The sequence below is a fragment of the Diorhabda carinulata genome, chromosome 9 (genome assembly GCF_026250575.1).
Source record: "Diorhabda carinulata isolate Delta chromosome 9, icDioCari1.1, whole genome shotgun sequence".
Taxonomy (NCBI): domain Eukaryota; kingdom Metazoa; phylum Arthropoda; class Insecta; order Coleoptera; family Chrysomelidae; genus Diorhabda; species Diorhabda carinulata.
The window spans coordinates 20,000,001-20,024,561 of NC_079468.1; the positions used below are offsets into that span (position 1 = coordinate 20,000,001).

The 24,561-nt window shown below is 32.7% G+C and overlaps 1 protein-coding gene across 2 annotated transcripts in view; it reads left to right on the forward strand.

Moving 5' to 3' along the window:
* The first annotated feature begins 7,706 nt into the window (after positions 1-7,706).
* The window catches only part of LOC130898236 (uncharacterized), a 173,290-nt gene continuing 156,435 nt past the window's right edge, over positions 7,707-24,561 (forward strand). The window contains exon 1 of one of the 2 annotated variants that reach the window (XM_057807349.1): positions 7,707-8,035. The gene's annotated coding sequence lies outside the window, so the exon portion shown is untranslated. The remainder of the gene's footprint in view (positions 8,036-24,561) is intronic. The other variant, XM_057807351.1, reaches the window with a different exon arrangement.

Genomic DNA, 24,561 nt, shown 5'->3' on the forward strand with positions numbered 1-24,561 from the left:
CTGTTTTAAAATATACATGATCTAAAAAAGGCTAGAATGATAATTACGATAACGATAATTACCAGAATTACCTGTGCGAAGGTGGTTATAGGGGAAATTCGAGGCATATTTTTTAAGTAAGTACCGTTTTGGAATTAAAAAAAGAAGTGCGAAGATATCGCAATAATTTTATTTTTACATGAAAGCCTGTACCTTAACCTACTTTTCTACATAATTGAGGCATTTGTCATAACGTAGCACCAGTTTTTGAATACCCTCCTCATAAAATTCTGCCGCCTGACTTGTTAACCACTGTATCACAACTGTAACACAACTTCGTTATCTTCTTGAAGACGCTGACCGCCCAGGTGTTTCTTCAAGTGCAGGAACAAATGGTAGTCGCTGGGCGCCACATCAGGGCTGTAGGGAGGATGATCTAAAGTTTCCCAATGAAAAGATTTGATGAGACCTTTGGTCCGATTAGCCACATGTGGACGGGCAGCAAAACAATATCCTGCTCTCACCCATTTCCTTACCATTCCATTACTCATAATGTTTTGTCCGTAAACTTGACAGATGAATAATCGATCGGTTTTACGCCCGTACTTCACAATCGGCGGGACTCACGATTGTCGGAGGCATCTTAAACACTCAGTAAACAACGTATACAATGAAGAATCAGACTGTAATGGCGTCAGTGCGTAGACAAGCGCGCATGTGCGGAACGCCGACCTTGGGGTTGCGGCGGCGGAATCGCAAAACGGTACTTACTTAAAAAATATGCCTCGTAGTTGCAAATTGGCTCTAGTCTCGAAATAACATAATTTTAAATAGAAAAAGTGCACAATTGTTGTCGAATTGTATGGAAATAAACCAACGACGTTTGGCTTATCATTGTCATCATATACACTAAACAGTTTTCAATATATCTACAAGGGAACTTTGTGAGATATATTACGTAGATGGAGTACTTTTAGATATGCATTAAAAACAGCCGTTCTTGAGTTATAAGTATACAAACAAACCCGACTTAGTTTCATATATATTTTAACGTATTACATTGTGAATGTATAGCAATTATCTCTATACTTAGACCAATTTTTCATTTCTTAGAATATACCGACATTCTCCTAATACGTCCAACTGTTTCAACCCATTGATTTACTTCAGTAGACTAGACACCTATCTACCTGCTGTGAACGAATCTTATAACCAGTAATTTGCTAATCATTTCTAAATCGACTTGGATTATATAGTATCAAGTCGGTACATCAATTTGAAACAAAAATATATACATTAATAAATTACATGTGGAATAGATTGTCCTACTCAAAAACTCTACTCTATAAAAAATTATATAAACGCACTTCAACGCTAATAACGTGATAACAAACAATCAATTTTCCTGACGCTTCTAGCGATTACATTTTACTTTCAATTATAATACCTGCAGGCTTATAATCGAAAGAATTAAACTCTTTAATACTAAACCATACATTCAATATCCGTATAAAAAAGGACGGAGTTACTCGACACGCTCTCAGCTTATTAGAACAAACAAAATATACCGTCAAACACACATAATCTGTACAAAAATCTGTCTTTTCCGCTTAATACTGTTGAAAGGAACACAAGGATTGAGTTGCGACCGAGAAAAGCAAGTGGCAAATTCCACATTTTATCAGTCCTCCACTCAAAATTACTTTCCTACACAGCATGCTCTGTTGAGTGTAGTTTTGATAACACCGGAGATTTGTAAAGCGAGCTGAAGCACTTCAACATATCGTTCATATCAAAAGTGAGCTCCGCATAAGCTGAAAAGTTTCTGTCGGTGTTGCCAAACGTTTTTTGTATATTGTAGGAATAATGTTTGTGTACGATTCCGAAAGATCGGTGGCGGATGGGGTGTACCGACATCAAATTTAACGTTCGACATCTGAGTGCGGAAAGCTTATATACAAAGGGGGTTTTAAGGTATTTTACCAGGTGCTCAATCTTGAATATAAGACTGTAATGGCTCGTAGAAAATATACTAACTGAAGCGCAGGGTGGATTCAATAAGGGAAGGCGTACTCAATATCATATATTCTATGAGAAAAAACAAAAAAATTGTACCGTAAGACAGTAGTGGGAAAGGATTCTAATAGTTATAATTTACAATACTCGACATTAAGTAATTACAACGGTACGTACGTCAGCTTAATAATAGAAATATTTTGTTGATGTCTTTCAACATTCTATAAAACTGCTAGTTTATTTACAAAATATATTTCAAATTACATTATATGATATGATCTGTTTGTACATTTTTTTTATGTTTTCGACTTTTTTAAATAAACTAGTGCGGTGACTCTTCTTATCTAAAAGGTGTGAGGCTTGCCCAAGTGTTTAAACAGCGCTCATGTGAGTGCAGGGCACCCATACATGACGTGTCTGCGGTTTCGTCCTCCTCCATGCACCAACGGCATTCCGGAACGTCCGTGATGCCCATGGAGAGGTCTTAGATGGCAGTGCCTTGTTAGAAGTTCGGTCAGGTTAATTTGAAGCAATTGTTTGGTGTGAAACTTACAAGGTCTATCTATAAACTATATGTGGCTTTGCTTGTCTTACGCTAGGCCGTGCTCGCCTGGTGAATAGACCGTTGAGAGACGCGATAACATCGGTGAGATCGCCGATCCCAGTCTACCGAGTGAGTGTGTAAACAGTTCCTTGCCCTCGATTTGTTAGATGCATTGTTACTTCAGAGGAAAAATGTATGTGAACAACCCGAACATGGAAAATCAGTGATTAGACAAAGGAAAATTACCAAAACCCGTCGCAAAGGGAGGTCGATTCCAGCGGAAAGTCTTGTTGTGTATCTGGTGTAATTATGAAGGTTTATTATTTCTCGATATCACTTCAGATGGTCCAGCTATCAATGCGGACGTATATAATGTACAGCTGATGGTTTTTCGGAGAAATATTCAGATTTAATTAACAAAAAAAAAAGGTTATCTTGGATTAAGACAAAGCTAAACCACATACTGTGAAAATTACGCGGAAGCAGATCTTTGACCTTGTGATATTCCACATTCAGCATTTTAGTCCGAAGGTAACGTTGAAAGGGCACCAGTGCGACAATTATTTGCATCTAAGCCCAATGAATGATTGAATTAAGGTCTTCAAGAGCTTACTGATATATTTAAAACAACATATTGTTGCGATTACATACTGAATATTACGCCGCTTAAAATTCCACAGCTGGATGAGATGCATTTAAAATGTCCAGTTTGTCATGTTCATAGATCAGGCTGAATTTGATAGTATGGATTATGAATAACAATAAAATGGCCGTCATTCCGATAACTCCCTAATAAGTCCAAAATGCCCGACTTCCTTTGGCTGATACTAACTCCGTTTTTGACTACTCTAATTTTCTATGATCTTCTTAGTATCACAATTAATCAGTATCAAAACAAGAACGAGTAGATGATGTCGAAAACTTAAAAATGATCCTTTCTAAACGATAATTAAAAATGTATTTGTAACAAATATTGTCACAAATAATATAACTTTTAAAAAAATTGTTGGCTTTTCATACTATAATGACTTGAAAATAAAATTAGTTCTACAATATAAATATAAAAAAAACAAAGATACAGTTAAAAAATATGAACAAAATTTGATTTATTTTACCCACCCCTAATTGCGAACAGCGCTAAACGAGGCTATTTTAACATGTAAATAATGGGGTTAGGAGAAGATGGATAGGAAATTGGTTACGTATTAAACTAAAATTTTAAGTCAGTCAAATCATTCGGTATATTCTGTGTTTCTAAGTGTCTGCCTTTTTGTCAAGAAGATCTAATGTAGTTTGCGTTTTTCTTTTTACAAACATCATCGAAAGTTCTTTTTGCTCTTCTTCGAAATCACTACTATCAATATTTTTGTTTTCTCCTTGCTCAGTTAATTCCCTTAAAAATAAAAGCAATAACAATAAAATGACCGTCATTCCGATAATTCCAAAATGCCCGACTTCCTTTGCCTGATACTAACAAATTTTATTTCGAACCTGATGAGGAAATGGAACTTGTTTTCATAAATACAAAAATTTCAACTATTGTTATAGAATTGACAGCCAAATGATATCTTCGAGTCCCTAAGAGGGCTGAAATCAAGATAAACATAAGAGGCAGACAGTTACCACATTTTATAAAACCCTCCCTTATACCGTAACGTCTTTCTATCGATGTTTTCTTTCGATAACGTCTGCTGTCGTACATGATATTATGAATAACTGTACCCTTTCATACCAATATCATCGAAATAAAATCGAAAAAAATAAATAAGACTCCATATATAATAAAATATATGGAAGCAATTTATGGAAGCTTCTTCTCTCAAAGAACGTATTAAATTTTTATTTATGACTGGTACAATTAGTATGACAGCCTCCACTAAGTTTCCATTTATAGCTTTTAAATGTACTGACACTTCTTCTCAATTATCTCTGCATTGTCTGCCGATACGAAACACAATAACTGAGTATTTCTTACTCTGGTGTAGTATAAAGGATAATCAGTATTGTTTGTCTTTGTACTCGCTGGGTTTTGCAATACGATATTTACTCCGAGGTAACCATGTATAGAGATGGCTGTTGTTACTTATATACTTTGAAAATTATAGTTTTTCAAATCGTAAAAACAATAATATTTTCCAGTTTTGACTTGCAGATAAGCATTCAGAGTCCTTAGGCATTAGAATCAGAAATTATTTTTGTCAACAAATTTCTTATAATTAGATAACGCTCCGAAGCGTACTTAAATCAACTTTTCCTGTTATTTTAACTTATTGTTTGTAAATTTCTTCTTCGACATTTTATATTCAACCATTTCCATGTAAGACATATGGTTCTATATCTCGTTCCTCCTTTTGTTTTGACTATATTAGAATTTATTTTTTCTACTCTTCTCCATTTCCTTCCTCCAGGACCTTATTGGTTCGTTTTTTTTCTAAACTGTAATTTTTTTCGAACATAATAGAATCTATTGTTACTACTTTTCTCATCTCCATTCTCCAGGAATTTTCAGTTTGTTCCTGCATTTCAACCATAATAGATGGAATCCATTGTTTCTACTTCCTTCATCCTGTTTCTCTAGAAATTTCCAGTTTGCTTCCTTTCCTTGATCCTTGATTCTTTAGGATTTTTGGGTTTGTTTCTTTTTCTCGACCATAGTAGAATCCATTGTTACTACTTTTCTCATCTCCATTCTCCAGGAATTTTCAGTTTGTTCCTTCAACTCAACTATAATAGATGGAATCCACTGTTTCTACTTTTATAATCTCCTTTCTTCAGGTCCTTTGTAGTTTCTTTCTCTTCCTTTTCTATAATAGAATCCATTGTTTCTACTTCCTTCATCCTGTTTCTCTAGAAATTTCCAGTTTGCTTCCTTTCCTTGATCCTTGATTCTTTAGGATTTTTGGGTTTGTTTCTTTTTCTCGACCATAGTAGAATCCATTGTTACTACTTTCCTCATCTCCATTCTCCAGGAATTTTCAGTTTGTTCCTTCAACTCAATTATAATAGATGGAATCCACTGTTTCTACTTTTATAATCTCCTTTCTTCAGGACCTTTGTGGTTTCTTTCTCTTCCTTTTCTATAATAGAATCCATTGTTTTTAACTTCTTCATTTTGTTCCTATAGAAATTTTCGGTTTACTTCCTTTCCTTGATCCTTGATTCTTCAGGACTTTTGAGTTTGTCTTTTTTCGAATATAATAGAATTCATTGTTACTACTTTTCTCATCTTCATTCTCCAGGAATTTTCAGTTTGTTCCTGCATTTCAAACATAATAGATGGTATCCACTGTTTCTACTTTTATAATCTCCTTTCTTCAGGACCTTTGTGGTTTCTTTCTCTTCCTCGTCTATAATAGAATCCATTGTTTTTAATTTCTTCATTTTGTTTTTCTAGAAATTTACAATTTGCTTATTTTCCTTGATCCTCACTTCTCCAGGACTTTTGGGTTTGTTCCTTTTTCTCGACCATAACAGAATCCATTATTACTAATTTTATCATATCCATCCTCCACGAATTTTCAGTTTGTTCCTTCAACTCAACTATAATAGATGGAATCCATTGTTTCTACTTTCTTCATCCTGTTCCTCTAGAAATTTTCGGTTTACTCCCTTTCCTTTATCCTTGATTCTTCAGGACTTTTGAGTTTGTTTTTTTTTCGAACATAATAGAATCCATTGTTACTACTTTCCTCATCTCCATTCTCCAGGAATTTTCAGTTTGTTCCTGCATTTCAAACACAATAGATGGAATCCACTGTTTCTGCTTTTATAATCTCCTTTCTTCAGGACCTTTTTGGTTTCTTTCTCTTCCTCGTCTATAATAGAATCCATTGTTTTTAATTTCTTCATTTTGTTTTTCTAGAAATTTTCAATTTGCTTATTTTCCTTGATCCTCACTTCTCCAGAACTTTCGGGTTTGTTCCTTTTTCTCGACCATAACAGAATCCATTATTACTAATTTTATCATATCCATCCTCCACGAATTTTCAGTTTGTTCCTTCAACTCAACTATAATAGATGGAATCCATTGTTTCTACTTTCTTCATCCTGTTCCTCTAGAAATTTTCGGTTTACTCCCTTTCCTTTATCCTTGATTCTTCAGGACTTTTGAGTTTTTTTTTTCGAACATAATAGAATCCATTGTTACTACTTTCCTCATCTCCATTCTCCAGGAATTTTCAGTTTGTTCCTTCAAGTCAACTGTAATAGATGAAATCCACTGTTTCTACTTTTATAATCTCCTTTCTTCAGGACCTTTGTGCTTTCTTTCTCTTCCTCGTCTATAATAGAATCCATTGTTTTTAATTTCTTCATTTTGTTTTTCTAGAAATTTTCAATTTGCTTATTTTCCTTGATCCTCACTTCTCCAGGACTTTTGGGTTTGTTCCTTTTTCTCGACCATAACAGAATCCATTATTACTAATTTTATCATATCCATCCTCCAGGAATTTTCAGTTTGTTCCTTCAGCACTTATTCGGTTTGTCCCTTTTCCTTGACCTCTGCACAATCCATTATTTCTGCTTTCTTCATCCCATTCCTCCAGGATTTTCGCAGTTTGGTTTTTCTATTTTCTTCATATCACTTTTCCAGAAACTTTTTTGTTTGTTCTTCTTCTCGACTATAATCGAATTCTCCATTTTCACTTTATTGATCTAGTGTCACTTTCATTATCTTTCTAAATGAGAAAAAAACTGCTATGGGTGTTTATACGAGGGTCAAAGAGAAAGCTAAAAAATAATTATTTAAAATACTGGCTGTGAATGATAAATCTTGAGAATATCAGAATTCCATTCGTCCTCGATTCATTTTCAATGGGATAATTTGAACAAAATTTAAATTTTGAAATTGCTATTCGGATCGTTCTATTATTGTATAAGAAAATAAATTAGAAATCATGTTTACTCAGCTAAAATTCGAAATATTTAAATGTCGATTAAGGATACAACAAAATAAATTAAATAAAAGTATGAAGAATACGCCTATCTCAATAAATCAAAGCATTCACCAAAATAACCGGTTGTATATGAATTAATATCAGCAATTACATATATCCTACTACGATTTTACGTTCACCTGCATACTTTTCCTTGTAATATTAGTGTAGTTGCAAATATGGCAACAGCGTAGAGATCCACAGCACGCGCAACTCGCGACTGAAGAACAAGAACAGTACTACTCAGGATATTGAAAGTGGTGTTATATGTGAAATACGCGCGAGACTAAATACGTTAAATTAAATGTGAAATCGGGATAATTTAAATTTATACAGTGAAGCGTCAACAAATTTCCATGTAGTGCTCGATTTAATATCACTTTTTTGACTATTTTTATTTTTATTGCTTCTCGATATATAAAAAGTTGTAGTGACCGTGCTTTTAATTACTTTATCAACAATAAAAAGTTTGTGTGATGCAAAACGTATACTTGAGTGCTAATTAATACATTATCAAAGATATAATTGGATTACGTTTGGATTAATATTTAAAAAGAATAAGGTAAATATATTTTTTAATTATGTTTTAAGACAATTAGTAATATATTTTTGAATCATTATTTTATAACGATACTTCATAAATCTATATAATCGATTATTTTTTTTATATTAATCAATCTTTGCAGTAATCTAATTGCACAATTGTTTGTGCAATCAAATTTTCTTTGTGTAAAACTCGATTCGCTTTACAATAAAGATAACAAGGTCACTTAACATTCTCTTTTTAATGAAAAAGTTTATTCTTTTGGGATACAGTTTCCAAAACTATTATGGTTGATTAATTACTGGAATATGTGATAAAACGTTGATAAAGGGTTGTAACTTGATGGGTAATTTTTAGTTTTAGTTATGCGACGCAAGGTCGTTGTTATGGTGAATAACAGATGGTCGCCGACTGAATAATTTCTATTCAAATTAACCAATCGGTAAAAATGGGAAATTTAGAAGAAACTCATCTTTATAAACCTCTAAAAGGTCGCGGATTACAAAAGTAAACATCAACTTATCGATTATAATATCTGGTTTTTTTAAATCATTTCTCTAAGTAATTGATTCTTCGTGGGCGATTCAAATTAGATAATGGCTTCTTTCTACTGTCGTTTACTGCAGGTAAATTGCCACATATTTACGCAACAACCGTTTCACGTAACTAACGGTTATTAAAACAAAGAACTTGAAAACTTTTTTGAAAATGTATAACGGAGATAAATTATATGAAATTTGCTGCTTTCCGATACTCTAATTAATCATAAGAAGATATTGAGATGTAAAAATTCTTTTTTTTTTATTAAATCCCATTTTTCTTTTAAAATACTCGACGCAGTTTGAATATTTTACGAGGATGATAGCAAGAGCACCTGGCCCAACAAAGAAAACACAAAAATTTTGGAAATAACTACTTTTAGTTCCATAAACTTTCCCCAGCGATGTGTACAATAAGTTCAACACCTTTTTTATAATTAGAATCGTCAGGCTCCTCAAAGCCATCACATTGTTTCAAGTATGTGAACAGAGAATAATCCGAGGGAGCTAAATCTGTCGAATAGAATGCATGAGGTAGCAAATCATACTTTGATTCTTTGATTTTGGCCATTGCAATAACGGATGTGTGAGCTGGTGCATTGTTTTGATGAAGCAACACTTTCTTTTTAGCTGAATGCGACCGTTTTTGTTTCGGGTGTAGAGTGATGGACCCACGTTTCATCCATGATTATAAAACGGTACAAAAGTTCGATTTTATTTCTGCGAAACATTGCCAAAAACTCGATGGAATCACCAAATTGTCAATTAATATACGATGTACCGCACTTTTTGAAATGCCCACAATGTCTGCTAACTTGCCCACTTTCTGTCGACTATCATTCATTACCACTTTGTAGGTTTTCTTCAACATTTCTGGAGTTGACACCTCATTTGGTTGACCACTGCGATGCAGGTCTTCGCAGGTCGTACTATTTTGTTTAAACTCTGCTACCCAATCTTTTACAGTTGATAACGAAGGAGCAGTCTCATCCAGAGTATAATCTAGTTCAGCTTCTATATTGGTTCGGAAAAGACTTGTCAAATAAAAGTCTTGTATCACATAACGATGACCAATTTTTCCATGTTTACAAATACACTAAAAACGTTCACTATTGATGGCTGCCAAACGAATACTAAACAACGTGGCGTCTTCAAACTCGAAACGTATACTGTATGGATTGTGTACTTTATAATAAAGTGTTTATTTATACCAGAAAGGGTTGTTTTGCTTAACTCAGAGATAGCTCAAATTCTCCACATTCTACAAAAAAATTGCACATATTCCTTTATTTTTGTCTTATAAATAGTATTTACCAAAATAATTATTTGCTTCTAGAAGCCTTTCTTCTCCAATTTTCTCCGATATTAATTCTTCTTAAATAGTGTTATTGAACTGAATAGTTTCCAATGCGTAATGAAGAAATAATCGTGGATAACATAACTTGTAGCATGTAGCAATGAAAAAATTCTTAGAATAATTTTGAAATTTCAATTAGTAACACGTGATAGAAATATGGCGACATTTGACCTGATTTTAAAATTAAATTCAAGGTACTCGCATTTTCTTGATATTTTTGAACATAATAAATTATCAGATCGATTTGTTAAAATGTATTGAAATAGCAAGTATCTGTTGGTATTGAATCTGAATGTTACAGCTCATACCATAAGCAAAATAGGACGAATTTTAATTTAGTTCTTCACTGTCAAGACGATAAAATCAATTTTGGTACATTTTTCCAAAAACATCGCCTTGTTATGTATGTGTGTACGAACATTTGAAAATTGATGTCGATTCTAGAGTAGTCGGCTGAAGCGATAGAATAAATTTTTTTTTTAATATTAACCCTTCCAACTAATAGAAAAAATATTTATAAAGCATTAATAAATTCAATATTTTTGTTCGCAGGTAGTAAATTTTTTGGAGGGTTATTTAATTGGTCTTTGTTTTTAAGTAGAGTTTTTGGTGAGGGCTATTTAAATATTCTCTTATGTATTGTACATGAAAAGTTCTTTTAGTTGAAGAATTTTTTTGAAGCACAGAAGTGGTAAGTCAAACACGCCACAGTTTCCAAAAATTTTTCCTGACAATATTTGTAACATTGTGAAGTCACAAGTCAGACCATTTACTGTAAATGTATATCATGTTTTTTGGTGCAATCATAGATTAAGACAAACAACGGGCTTCCTATGTCTGCGTGTCATTGGTTCAGTGGACGAAAGAGAAAAACCACGTATTTTGGCATTTCCAATAGTGTAGCAAGAACCCACTAATCATTTTCATGATTACTAAAGGTTATTCCAAAACGTACGATCGAATATCCAAATTTGGAATCTGTGATAAATCCGTCTCCTTATAATGCAGACTTACTAGTACCGCCGGCGCCTTTGATGTGGTTCAAAAAGAGTTGAATGATTCAAAACTCGATTTGTGGTAGACAAAGCAATAGTCAGAACATCCTGGTACCCGTTTGTAACGTTTTTGTTAAAGAAACGAAAAGGCCGTTGTCTATACGAGGATATATAGATGGCTATAAGTCCCTTGTTTGCTTAATATCATTAAAATTTATATCCTCCATTCAATTTATCATCACATAAAAAAGCTTATTGGATATAGCTCTTTTCAGATAGGTTGATTCTAGTCTAGGATGCTATCCAGTTTCATTTTTCGTCTGTTAGAGTAATTAGATCAACAGTTATTTATGATTACGAATTTCGGATACGCAAATAGATACACAAAAGTCTAAAGTACAGTGGAAATATAGTAAAGACAATACAATAGTCTTGATCATCCGAGATTCCGTGTAATTCGAGTTGCATGGTGCGCTTAGCACAAGCGGTCACAGAGCTTACTTTTGATGGTTTGGCAATACTACTGAATGGTTGAACAATGATGAAGAAAATGAAGTGACTGATTCTGCTTTTAATAAAAATGATATCTGAGCCAAACGAATGAAGATAGTAGTGTAGTACTATAATCATTATTATACCTCGTTAACATGCTACAACTGAATTATAAATTATAAAACGTAAATAGACGAGTAAAATGTACCTACATGTATGGGAGTTTGGTTTAAACAGGATACCAGACGTGAATTGATCCTTTTTTGTACCCTATTCGTTTTTTTTTCTTGAAAACGGAATTTTAAATCCGAATTTTATACATTATTTTTCATTTCTTAATTTGGTATGAGTGCCGTACGTATTTATATAATATTGATTGATCATCGCTTAACTGTCTTCTGCTGTCAACACGATAAAGTTAGCGGAACCTATAAAATATTGATATTTATTATTAATATCAGATTTCCACCAGTTTCATCAGCATTTCATAAAACCTTTAAATAAGATCTTTAAAGTAGTTAATGTTGTAAAGTAAACCATATCCGTCTGTGTTAATAGTCAATGTAAACACATTGTATCATGCATAGAGATGTGACGGTTTTTCGTAACTGTTACCTGAGAAACTAATCGTTAATGTGTTATTCTATGACGATTTCAATTTAAATATGTTATCCGGCGAAAATTTTTCTTTCCACCATCGACACGCTTGGTTTGTCATAATACGATCATTAGAATGATTATAAAGATAAAGGGAGAATGAGGTGCAAAATAACGTTAACATTTTAAAAAACAGGAGTTTCGGATTATAGTAAAAATTAGTGCATTTTCAGGAATTGGAAAAACGGTACAGATCCTTAACATGTAATATCATCAAATTAATATGCAGTTTAAAGTTGTGCGTTATCGGTGCTAAAAAAATAAGTCCAGGATTTAAAATTCTGGGTTCGTGGAGCACAGATTCCTAATAACGAACGTGTTCCGAATACGTCCAACGTATCCTCGAACTTGGATAAGGATTTTTAAACCGGCGAGTGCGCATTCGTCCTACTTCCTTTTGTGTGATATTTACCACTAACTAACCTCTAAACAATATGGTCTTCTACACACTTGTGATTATATAGAGTTTATTCTCTTATTTTTGAATACAAATCAATTTTAGATTCCGATCACTTTGAATCCAGTGACGAGGATTTAGATGAATGCAAACTATCAACAATAGATTATCTTGCGATACCACAAATCACAAAAAGTTTATATAGACGTTCATAAATCGTCGTGGAATTATGCATGTTCAGAATATAATCTGAACAAAGCATGCGCATTTGAAACTTTCAGAAGAATAAATTCGGATATGTTCAAATCAACTACCGCTAACAAAGCTATTAAAAAGATTTGAAGTTTATTGATTATGATTGCTATTCAATTCAATATAGGTTAGGTCTTGATAAAAAGAGTCGAATATTTATCGGTTAGATTATGAATGATATAAAATATTAATAAGCTAGATTAGGTTAGGTCGTTATGTATGCACTTGAATTTTATAGGTTAGTTGGTGACTGATGACATTTTGACTAGCCAACTTGTTTATTAACGTAATTATGGTGGGACTGTGGCTATCAAACATCTTTTTTAATATGTATTCCAAGCTTTCGAATAACTACATATTCATTGTCAGGGACTGAAATGAGGGTCGAAATATCAAATTGTTAATATATTTATACGGATATTAAAAAATTAAAAAACTACTTATTATAATTTAACGAGAATTACGATGAAATACATTTTTCATGAAATTTTAAAATCAATACGTTTAAAAAACAACCTTCAAAGTGACAATTCAATTGTTTCTTGCAATTAAAATCCATCTTATTCAAATTTAGTTTAGTTTATATAACTTTTTGATCGAGATACCGTTTTCTGTTTTTTTTTTTTGAATTTTTGAGGTTGAAATTTATCATACTGAGAATTAAACGCTCAGTTGTCGACCTTTTTATTTGTTTATTTGTGCACCTATTTTCTTTCTTTTTATCCCCCTTCCATAATTGAATGTAAGTCTCCCTAAGTGGATTTTAACCTTCCCTAATTGATACCGTTAACATTTTGGAAAAGATCCGCTCTTACATCACTTTAGTGGATTGTATTGACCTTGAGTGTTTTTTTGCGGTTTTCAGAAGATCAGTAACGGTAATTTTACTTATTCAAAAACCTTTCTAGATGAAAGTTTCGAAAGGGTATCCTTTAACTAACAAGAACTGGAAAAAAATTTGCCTATTTTATGAAGCAATCATTTCGTAATAGAAAATAGTATTGGAAAACTGAGACATAATCAGCAACTAAGTAGAAGAAGGGCACACAAGATATCTTTTGGTTTAAAGTGTTTATTTCAACGTACACGACCGGTCAAAAGTTTTCTTAAACTGTGAATTATTTCTTCGGTGTTGATGATTGTTGTTTAGTCCCAGTTAGCCTTGTGAGATGCAAGAACGTGTTGTGGATCAAGACATCTTTTCGTGAAATTGGTATACGCATTGTTTTCGTTCTCGAAAATTCAGATTTGTGAGTTTTAAAATGGGTAAAACTAAGGCAGAATCGGATATGATAATGGGGAAGTCGAAGTACTTTCTGTTCATATTTTTCAGCTAAAATATCAGTTTCAAATACTTTATCGTTTTTTTTTTCATTTTCGAAAATAATGAATCCTCTTTCAATATATATTTTATACACAATAACAATGTTCGGAGAAAGTTTAGTTTCTTGTTATTCAATTTGTATATGAACTTTCTTGAGCTGTTCCATTTTTCAATAATCTTTCAATTTTCTAAATTTTTCAGGGTATTAAGTAACATAATGTGTGAAATGTAATATGGTGAAAGTAAATAAAACTTGATCAAGTCACAGTAAATTGAAAAGATTTTAATTGAATTCTAAATAAGAATTTATTGATGCTTATATACCTTGCACCATGAACTTTGGTTTTTTTCAACTTCTGTTAGAATTTTAACCGGGACGTCCGACTGTACCATTTTAAAATATCCATCTCCCTTTTAATTTCAACATAATAGTTTTAATACAATGTTTTCTAACAATATATTATCTTGCAATATTTCCCATAATGATGCTATACAATCATTGAAAAGCTCGCGTTCTTAGATTCTTCATTTAAATGTTTTTGAAAAATATGTACCCGTACATTTTGTAAATAACGTAACGAGTAGCATTTTTGATAGAAGCCATCAATCTTAACAATAGATTTTGTACGTTGTCGCTTCTTTGGTGGGCTTCTATGAACTTCACCTCTGTTGTGCTTGGCGGCTACGATTTACCGTTCTAATACACTAACTTGCAAGGCATATTTAACTATCTGAAATATATACAAATTACTATAAACACTTTATTAACTTAACCCAACATTAAATTGAGCTTTTATTACGATTATAACTTTTATTTTTAACATTGGGGCGAATATACATACGAGGTCTGGCTATTAAATAACGATACTGTTTACGAAAAAGGGTTTTATTATAAAAATTATTCTACATTCTAATATGCTCCCCTTCAATATACTCCCCTCTCCTCGCCACACACTTTTCCTTGCGTTTTTTCCATTAATCGAAGCAGTGCTGGAAGTCTTCTTTGGTGAGTGCCTTTCAGAGCTCAACCATTTTTTGTTTTACCGTTTCCATCGACTCAAATCGGATCCATTTCAAAGCAGATCTTTTTCTAACTTTTCAAGGAAATATGACCAGAATCGTTGACGTAAGAGCTTTTGGTCAAGAGGCAAATTTTTTGGCACTAATCTCACGCAAGTCATGTGTAATTCCTGGTGTAAAATTTTTCTGCTCATTCGACGATCTGCACCAAAAATTTGGTTGATTTTGGTCACTGTTTCCGGAGTTGAAACAGTCACAGAGCTACCTGGGCGCTGGTCATCTTCAGTGCTTTCTCGGCCTTCACTAAAACGCTTACACCATTCAAAAACACGCGCACGAGATAAAAAATTTTCGCCGTAGGCTTCTTACAACAATCTATACCACTCAATCGGAGTTTTTTTAAATTTAATTACTGCACAAATACTATAATAATGACGGAAACGTAGGCACTAAATTTCGACAATTACTGGTCAATTTTTCAGTCATTTTAATGTTTAAATTGCCGATTAATCCAATGAATAAGAAGTTGAGTTAAGAATATCTGTTTAGTAATAGAAATTACTGTTTTTATATATTAAAAAAAAGATGGGAAACCACCAAATAAAACTAGAACGATTTAACGAAATTAATAATTAGAACAATAATTTAGACAAATAGTGAGAAATATGGAGGGTAGAGGTAAGGACAATAATCGGTGTAAATGAAAAAGTGTCCGACGATTTGTGTTGAATAAGGGTGTCACCACATTAGCATCAGTATAAATTTAGCGAGGGCCAAAGATTATTGACACCCATTTTGTACAGCGCAAATTGTTGAAATTTCCATGAAATTGAATTTTAAAACTCGGCATAATTCTGGAATGTTTTTACATGTATTTATCGTTTAAAGCTGGACACTCCATCAACTTTTCTTCTGTATGAGATACCCCTCATTACCAGTACCCAATATCTTCCACAAGAAATGAGACGGTTTCATTAACTTCACATAATCCAATATTGTAACGTCACAAATGTCTTCTTGGTGACACTGGTACTAACTCCGTGCGATCCTCGAAACAAAATCCTTCTCAAACCATGATAAAGCCACCACCGAAGCTTTCAGTTTAACAAAAATCAACCTGATCGTGCCTATAAACTGGTATAAGTATATGATGAATACAGACAAAATCTTGATTCATACGTGATTAAAATATTGGACCAATCTTGAATATTCCAATTTGCGTGTTCTCGAGCAAATTCCAATCTTGCTACTCGATGTTCTCTGGTAAGACGTGGACCTCTAGTTGGCACTCTGGCTCGTACACCTGCTTCTCTCAGCCTATTTCGATCTGTTTGTAGTCTTATTCCGACATTACGAGCAACCAACAGATCTGTTTGCAGCCTAATTCCTAACACCGTTAACCTCAAATAACGATCATCTACTACCGAAGTTACCCTTCCACGACCTTGTGCGGGTCTTCTGGTTAGCTGCCCTGTGTCTTGGTAGCGAATAACAACTCTGGATATGGTGCTTTGTTGAACTCTAATTACCCCGGCGACGTATATTTGACTGCGGCCATCTTATATGAGCGCGATGATTCTAGCGGCTTCTTCATTCATCACATGTGTTGTTAAACGTTGAGGCACATCCATTATTAACAAAATAAATTTAAATTTTCAGTATACAATAACAAAATATGCTTAGAAAGTTCTCGATCTTAATGCAATGCATTCTCCAAGACAGTAAAGATTTACGCGTGCATTTTTGCTTCCAAAAAAATTTGTAAGAAATTTTTTTGCCCATGATAAGAAACCAGAAATATCTATTAAGTTGATACGTATACAGATTGTCCCAAAAAATTAAAATTAAGTATTAAAAATATCCTAAAATACCAGTGATTCATTCATTATTATTAATTTGTTAAATAACTTATTATTATCAATTTTTTCTTTATTTAACTTTTCTAGATTTTATGATACCGAAAAATTAATTGAAGTAGCAAACGTTTTTCGCCCATTAATCCTATAAATTATTTGAAAAAACGTTATTAAGACGGCTATTAAACGTATAATTAATCAATTGAAAAAGATTAACACGGAATCGTGAGAGAATATGACAGTCATCAAATAACGTGAAATATAAGTATGAGAACAGGTACTATCAAGTTTTTCCTCACATTTAGTAGGAGATTAAAGATATTGAAATTCTGGATGACACCAAAACTGCGTAGATAGTCGAGAACCTGATTTTTTTATTTGCGTATAAAGAACGTTATTGAAATACTTGGGAAGCTCCCATCGCTAATCGCTAAATGAATTTATTATCTCTTGAAAGTTAGTCATCTTTTCTTAATAGTTCATACGTGTCTAATGAAAGTAACAGCTAAACGAAATTGAATATCGCGAGAATTGCTAGTATCAACCAACTCACGGTCGTAGTACTGGTTTTTGTTATCTTAATGGGGCATAAAATTAAACAATATTCCTATAAATTCAACGTAAAAAGTAAATAACTGTACGTGTTGACCTATCGCTTGATACCAGACAGTTTTATACGGACGAGTTTGTTTAAAAATATTTTTTTATCAATTTGAGTTCATGATTTATATAATTTGGAATGGTTTCAACTATATCGTTGAAAATGAGTGAAAAAAAATATTTACTAAATGAGTAATAATAAAAATAATACAACTTTTCAAAATTGATTAGGTTGAGTTCATGTGAATGTTCTATCCATCACTGATTTCCAATTTACTGTAATTGTAAAGCTGAGAACTCTCGTATAATTATATACAAGTCATTCTGCCATGTGACAGTCAGGTTGATGTTGAAGTTAGACCTAGTGATGACGAAACGGCGAAGTTTGTGCTCATGAAATGACTGAAGTAATTCCAATAATCGTAGAACTGTCGAGAATTAGAGTAAAGATGAAACTGATCACAAATTATTGATAGAGGCATCGAAAAGATTCCAAAAAAGCAAGAAAGAAGCTTTGTTGGCTTTGGAGACGTTCCACAAGTTTTTTGACTAAGCAGCAGTTGTTGGTATACCCATATCTGACAAAATTTAGGTATTTAAAGAAACTTACACTAAATATTAAGTTACAAAGACAAAAGAAGTTTGCTTTATTTATATAATTATAAGTTTGAAATAACGTATATTGTCTCCAATCAATTTTTTTAGATTAGTGAGGAACTTCTATTAGAGAAATGAAAAAATTACGGTTTTTTCAAATCCTTTTTAACCAGGTTTATTGTACAATTATCATTTTGCATTATTTTCACAACACTGTACCATTTCTTATAAACGAAAGGTATTTTGTTAAAACTCGCGTTTGATTTTTGATTTTTATTAAAAGGGCTTCAACATTAACGTATGCTGCTTTCTTATACATATAAAACTGAATAGAAAGAAACTTTTGAAGTCATTGATATTAACGAAAACACAATCGAGAAATTCAAAAAATACTGTAAACAAAAAACGGAACGCAACTATTGGAAATAAATGCAAACACAAAATATATCCACAGTGGAACACTCAGAAGAAACAATTCTTTAATCTTGATTTTTTTGGAACATCATAAACATAAAGCACAAAGCAATTGTTTCTATTAATTTTTAACTGAAAACCTTTATACGAATTGTAAAAGAACACAAAGAACTTTCTCTAACTGTGATGAAATTTTGAAAGCATTTACCATAATAAAAACATTATATATTTTTTCGTAATTGACCTATAGGGATGAAATTTGTATCATTATACTCAATTTTAAATGATCTTTTCATATACAGCACAATACATTATTTACTTTTTGAAAAATTGAATTCTAAATTTATGTTCAAGAATTATGCCAATTCAAAAGCAACACAGCAACTCGATTTTTTTCGCTAAATGCAGTGATATAACTGCATGCGAACGTTTTGAAAGACCCTGTATATATTATATTAACATACCAACCATGTTTAATTCTCCCTTGTTTTTGTAAGTATTTACAACAGATATTGGGCCCTTGAAAATTGTTTCATTGAATATAAAAAGTTCGTGGAAATTGATCTGTTTAGTAATTACCTCATCAGACGTGTATCCATTCTTTATTTTATGAAAAATCGAACATAAGCAATGTTATTATAATCCAGAAGTATACAGTAAGGCATAATCACTAAATGGAAAGCGATGACATAATTATTTGTTATGAAACGCCGTCTACTAGTTATTTTCTAAAGAATTTTAAACTTCCGGTTGATATAAGTGTACGCAACTGGTCATATTTCAATCATACTGAACGGCTATGTAGTTAGTTATATATCGTTAACCATATGGCTTTATTCTTTACCAAAACATTGGTATATCTCACTTTCGAGAGGTTTAAAATTTCATTCAAATCGTTCTGATTAAATGAGAATCTAAATTCAGCTACAAGGATGGAGAGGAACTGAATTAAAATCAAGTTGTAAACTTAAGAATAAGTTTAACCGTAGACGTTGCACTTGTTATCAAACATAAAAACACCATACATTACTTTTGTATCGTCCAATCAAAACTTCAACTGATTAGTCACAATCTGATCGTTGGTTTAGAAATTTGTGTTGATTTCCTTGCTTCCGGTGATAGTAATACATAGTTCTGCCTAACACGTTTTTAAAGTTTCTATTTGGTGTTGAGATTGCCGTATCTTTCGAATATATTTATGGCTACAGTAACAAGTAGACAACAACGGAAGATAAGGGTGTCGAGAAGGTTGTTTGTCCTTGCTAAAGTTTCTTAGAATTAAATTTGTTACTTGTATCGATATAAAGTTCTGTAGGGTAAGGTAGAAGCACTAGTAATTGACCGTAGAAGAAATTTATTGCCATTTTACTCGAGTAGTACAGTGTAAATATTTTATATGAAGATTTAAACCAAAATACTTGAATGAAATACCTTTTTGCTCGTTTCTGCAAGACTATTGGATATGTAAATAAAAACAATATCATCGATTTTAATATTTATGTTTTAAAGAACAAATATAGATAAGAATAAAGTAATAACAAAACTCCCTTTTGCTTTTATTATTTCGTTGCACAATTGTGGCATTCTCTGTAACAATCTCTACAAATAATCGTCGTCTATTTCGTTCCATGTCCCACAACAACTCAATCGGGTTGAAATCGGGCGACTGTGACAGTCAAATCATCACTTTCAGTACATTCTTCCTTTCCAATTCTTCCAAATACTCTATGCATAGTTTCGAAGTATGCTTGGGATCGTTGTTATGCTGGAAGATGCATTTTCTGCCTATCAGGCGCTGGTTAGAACGTGCTAGATTTTCCGTTAATATTTTTATAACCTTTTTCTTCAAAATCCCTTCAATTTTCATCAGGTTCCCTTTCTCCAAAACATCCCCAAACCATTAAAGAACCTCCGCCGTGTTTTACAGTCGTCCGTTCTTCTTCACTGCTACCATTCTAAAAAAGTCAGGTTCTCTCAATCTCCTTTTTACTCAAGTACTCAAAGATTCTTTGCTCTGAGCTGCAATCTCTGGGCCCGTGAGTCGTTGATTACTTTTACTGATCAATATCTTTAGCGACTGCTCTGAAAGTTTTCTATCGCGAAAGCTCCTAGTGGATCCATTTTTTTACGTTGTAGTGCTCGGTACGTCGAGGTATTTTTAATTCGGCAGCAAGGGTACTGTTTATTTTGCCTAGACTATGAAGACTAACGCACGAATTTCAACGAGGACTTAATTCTGGACGTTTTGACGCCTCTCCTCTTTTGTTGTGACGTCGTCGAAATGGAATGGGTAAAAGTAAAGAAATGACCTTAAATTGATCATATACTTACAACTTTCAACAACCGAAATCAATATCTTAAAGTGTTCATTAAAAATGATCATGTAAAAAGATATTAGAAATGAATTTGCCAGTTGGTGGCGGCTATTTAAAACTAGTACAAATTGCCATCAAAATACAATTAATATACATATCGTCTATATCATTTTTCCATTGTCATTTTTATGTAGCAATAAATATAAGTTTACTGTTTATGTTTTGCAATTTCATTGTAGATCAGTGGACGTGGAAAATAATGTCAACTATCACATCGATTTCCCATTTTTTGCGAAGTTCTCGGAACCAAAAATACACCTCGAGGCAAGCGATGCTTTCAACACGTAACACCTCGTTTGAGTATTGTTATTTGTGATGTGGGTGTATGTGTGTGTGTGTGAAATAATAATTTTCTCCGAAACCTTTCGATAAGATAATTCAACCAATGGGCACAAATTATCGTATTGGTTAGTTTTTATCGATTTATATAAATAATAATGATGAAATAGGTTTATTTACCAAAAACGACAAAACACAACGGATATAAATCGTAAATAAACACAATAAGCTACAAAAACTGTAAGAAAAAGCTTATAAATGGTATCTTAATAAACTCTACCAACGAATAATCATAGTAATACTATTAATAATTATAATACTAAAAAATATTCAACTACAACATATTTGGAAACGTGGAAACACAGAAAATACATGGCGTTTTATAAAAACACAATAATAAACCATGTAAATGTGGAAAAATATTTGGTCAGAAGTTTCAAAAGTGAATGAAACTGATTAATACAACAATCGAATACAGATCTAATCGCACTCAATAAATATTAACAGTTCACACAAATAATTAATAATATAATACTATTAACAAAAGCATTAACACGAAAAGATAGTTTAGACATATCATATAACACAAGAAAAGATAAAGACGTGGATACTTTATGCAACACACAACCATAGATGAACAACTATTACATAACATGAAATTGAAAGATTAATAACAGAATTAAAAGATGAAATAATAGCGACAAGAACTAGAATTAGAAATCTATAGAAGATCCTACCAATAAGAAGTAACAATAGAAATTATTAAAGGAAGATGCGGAATACTGGTTGGCACTTATACACCACCCAACATTTTAGAAACTACAAAATACATCTTAGTGGTTATCGAGTAGACACGTTTTCAAAATGAATATCTGATATAACGCTTCAAGAATTAGTTTTTTTTGTTACGTCGTATATGCGTACGAACGCGTGTTACGGAACTATGTTTATAATTTCCGAATTCCCGAATCGTTCAACAATGTGGAAATGTGGAAGACGTACCAGAAATTCTTAAAAACGGGCTCTGTTGCTGACGCAACGCTTTCTGAACAAACCGTATCTGTAACAACTTGAGCAGCCGAATCAATCTGCATCGATGCTTTCGGGAATATTTCAAATATCTGATCTAATCCACGCACTTCACGAGGATGATTTCGATCGCAGATTGTAATTTTGCGAGTGGTACCTCGATTGAAATCAGGATGATTAGCAGTTCCAGCATTCCATTTTGTGGTCGGAGGAAACAACCTTCAATTTGAACGGTACTGGAATGACCAGAATCCTCACGTCTTCATTGAAGAAGATTTAACGTGTGCGGGAGTATCTTAGTGTAAATTTAGTGATAGGCAAACGAGGATTCGTTGTGTGACCCGCATGGTCATAGGACTTGACACCATGTGATTTCTTTCTGTGGGGAAGTACCTACTACTAGATACTGGAAGATATAGGATCATAAAAGAGTCTAGATGGACCTAATCAATACCTGTGAACCGATTTATAGGGTATTTAATATTTTATAGAATTCCTCGATGATAAATATATAGTTATCTGAAAACAGTTCACAACCTCGAAATAATCACATTTATCAGCAAGTTGTTAAAAATTTTTCTCTGAAACGCACTCAGACTAAACATTTAGGTCAAACTTGTCTGAATACCTGGTCAATCTAGAGTAAGAGGCATTGACTTGGCAAATCAACCGGCAAGAGGTGAAGTAACCATTACCAACTGAAAAAAAAGGAAGATTATATCTTGGTGAAAGTTCAACGCACATAAATAGGATCCATCCTATCCTACTGGATGTTCTGGATCAAAAAACTTGTATCAGCTAGCAAATTAGAACACGTGAATTGTAATCTTCGTTGCTTCCACCAAGATACCACTAAGAAATTTAAAAACCTAGTTTTTATTTCTGAAATTGTCCATAGAAAAAAGCTGCTACATCTTGGCTAATGTTTCTCAAAACCTGAACAAATAATGGAAGTAGCTCTAAGGGAGGTATTTATAGAGACCCGAATGGTAAATACTTCCAGATGGCACGATGGATATTTTGGTCAAGGTATTTGCTAGGTTTGCGTAGCATCATCGCCCCTCTAAGATATGATCTAAATTGTTGTGGATGAGTTTCTCCTTCACTACCTTAGAATTTAATTCAATTTCGTAGATATTCATCTGATTAAAAATTTAATATACTAAATTGTTCACTAGTCATGTACTTTTCTGAATTGATTTTGTGTTTGAATTAATACGAGATGTAACTTGGAAACGAACTACCTTCAATATTTAGTCGTTTTTAGAAAACTCAATGCCACGTCACATTTATTCTCAAGAAGGGCAGTTTAAAGGTTGGTTTTTAACTAAATTGAATCAACCCTCTAGGGATGGCAGACACGAAATGTTTTGAAGGTCGTTTAACTACGTTGAACGAGAAATAAAATAAAGTTATGGGCATAAAATATATAATTCTAATGTATGCATTAAAACTATTACTTTTTGTAACCGTACAGGTTAAAACGTAGAAAAAAAATCACAGGTATGACATTTTTGAGATTTTTTTTATAATTTCCGTCACAATTCTTTGTCGCACAAATTACTTTATGGTAGAATTACTTTAATGTTGAGCGTTTATTTTTACTTTTTAAATGGTGTTTACACTGTAATAAGATACGAGGAATGTGGACTTTACTGTAAAAATACTTGGCCAGTTGCAGATTGTGTATTTATTAATAAAGAACAGAAAGAAGATTGATTACATTTTGAAGTTGTTAATTGTGTACGATAAAATTATTAGTAATATTGTTGGAACCCAGCCGCAGTTTTGACAGTATGACCTAGATAGGCAAATCTAAAGATTTTCGTTCACTTAATCAAAAAATCTTTAATTATAATTTAGAATGTTAAATTATGTTAATTTATAAAAATTGAATTAAATTACTATTATTATTTCGTAAGTAACACACATTAGAAGCAGAATTTTTATCACGATTTTCTTTGTTTCTCGATTTCTTCATCACCTTTTATTTGTTACGTCATCGGTATCACGTAAGCCGGTACTCTGTTTAGACGTCGACTTCAAGGACTTTCTTTAAAGGTAACAAGAAAGAAAAACATTTATCAGGATTATTAGTTTTGTTGATGTAGTCATAGTTTCACTTGAATTAATCACTTGGAAGAAGAAAATTTCTTAATCCATAAATATCTACAACGGGATTTCATTATATTTCACATTTCAGTATCTTAAACAAGACGGATGTTGAGTTGCAGTATAACGTGTGGTGACCTTTGATGAAGTGAACTGCCTGCAGGTATATGCGAAATAAACCGTGTACATGGTCAAATTAGTTGTCAAACTTTACGTTTTTATCATTCACATCAAAGTAATTTTTCGCCC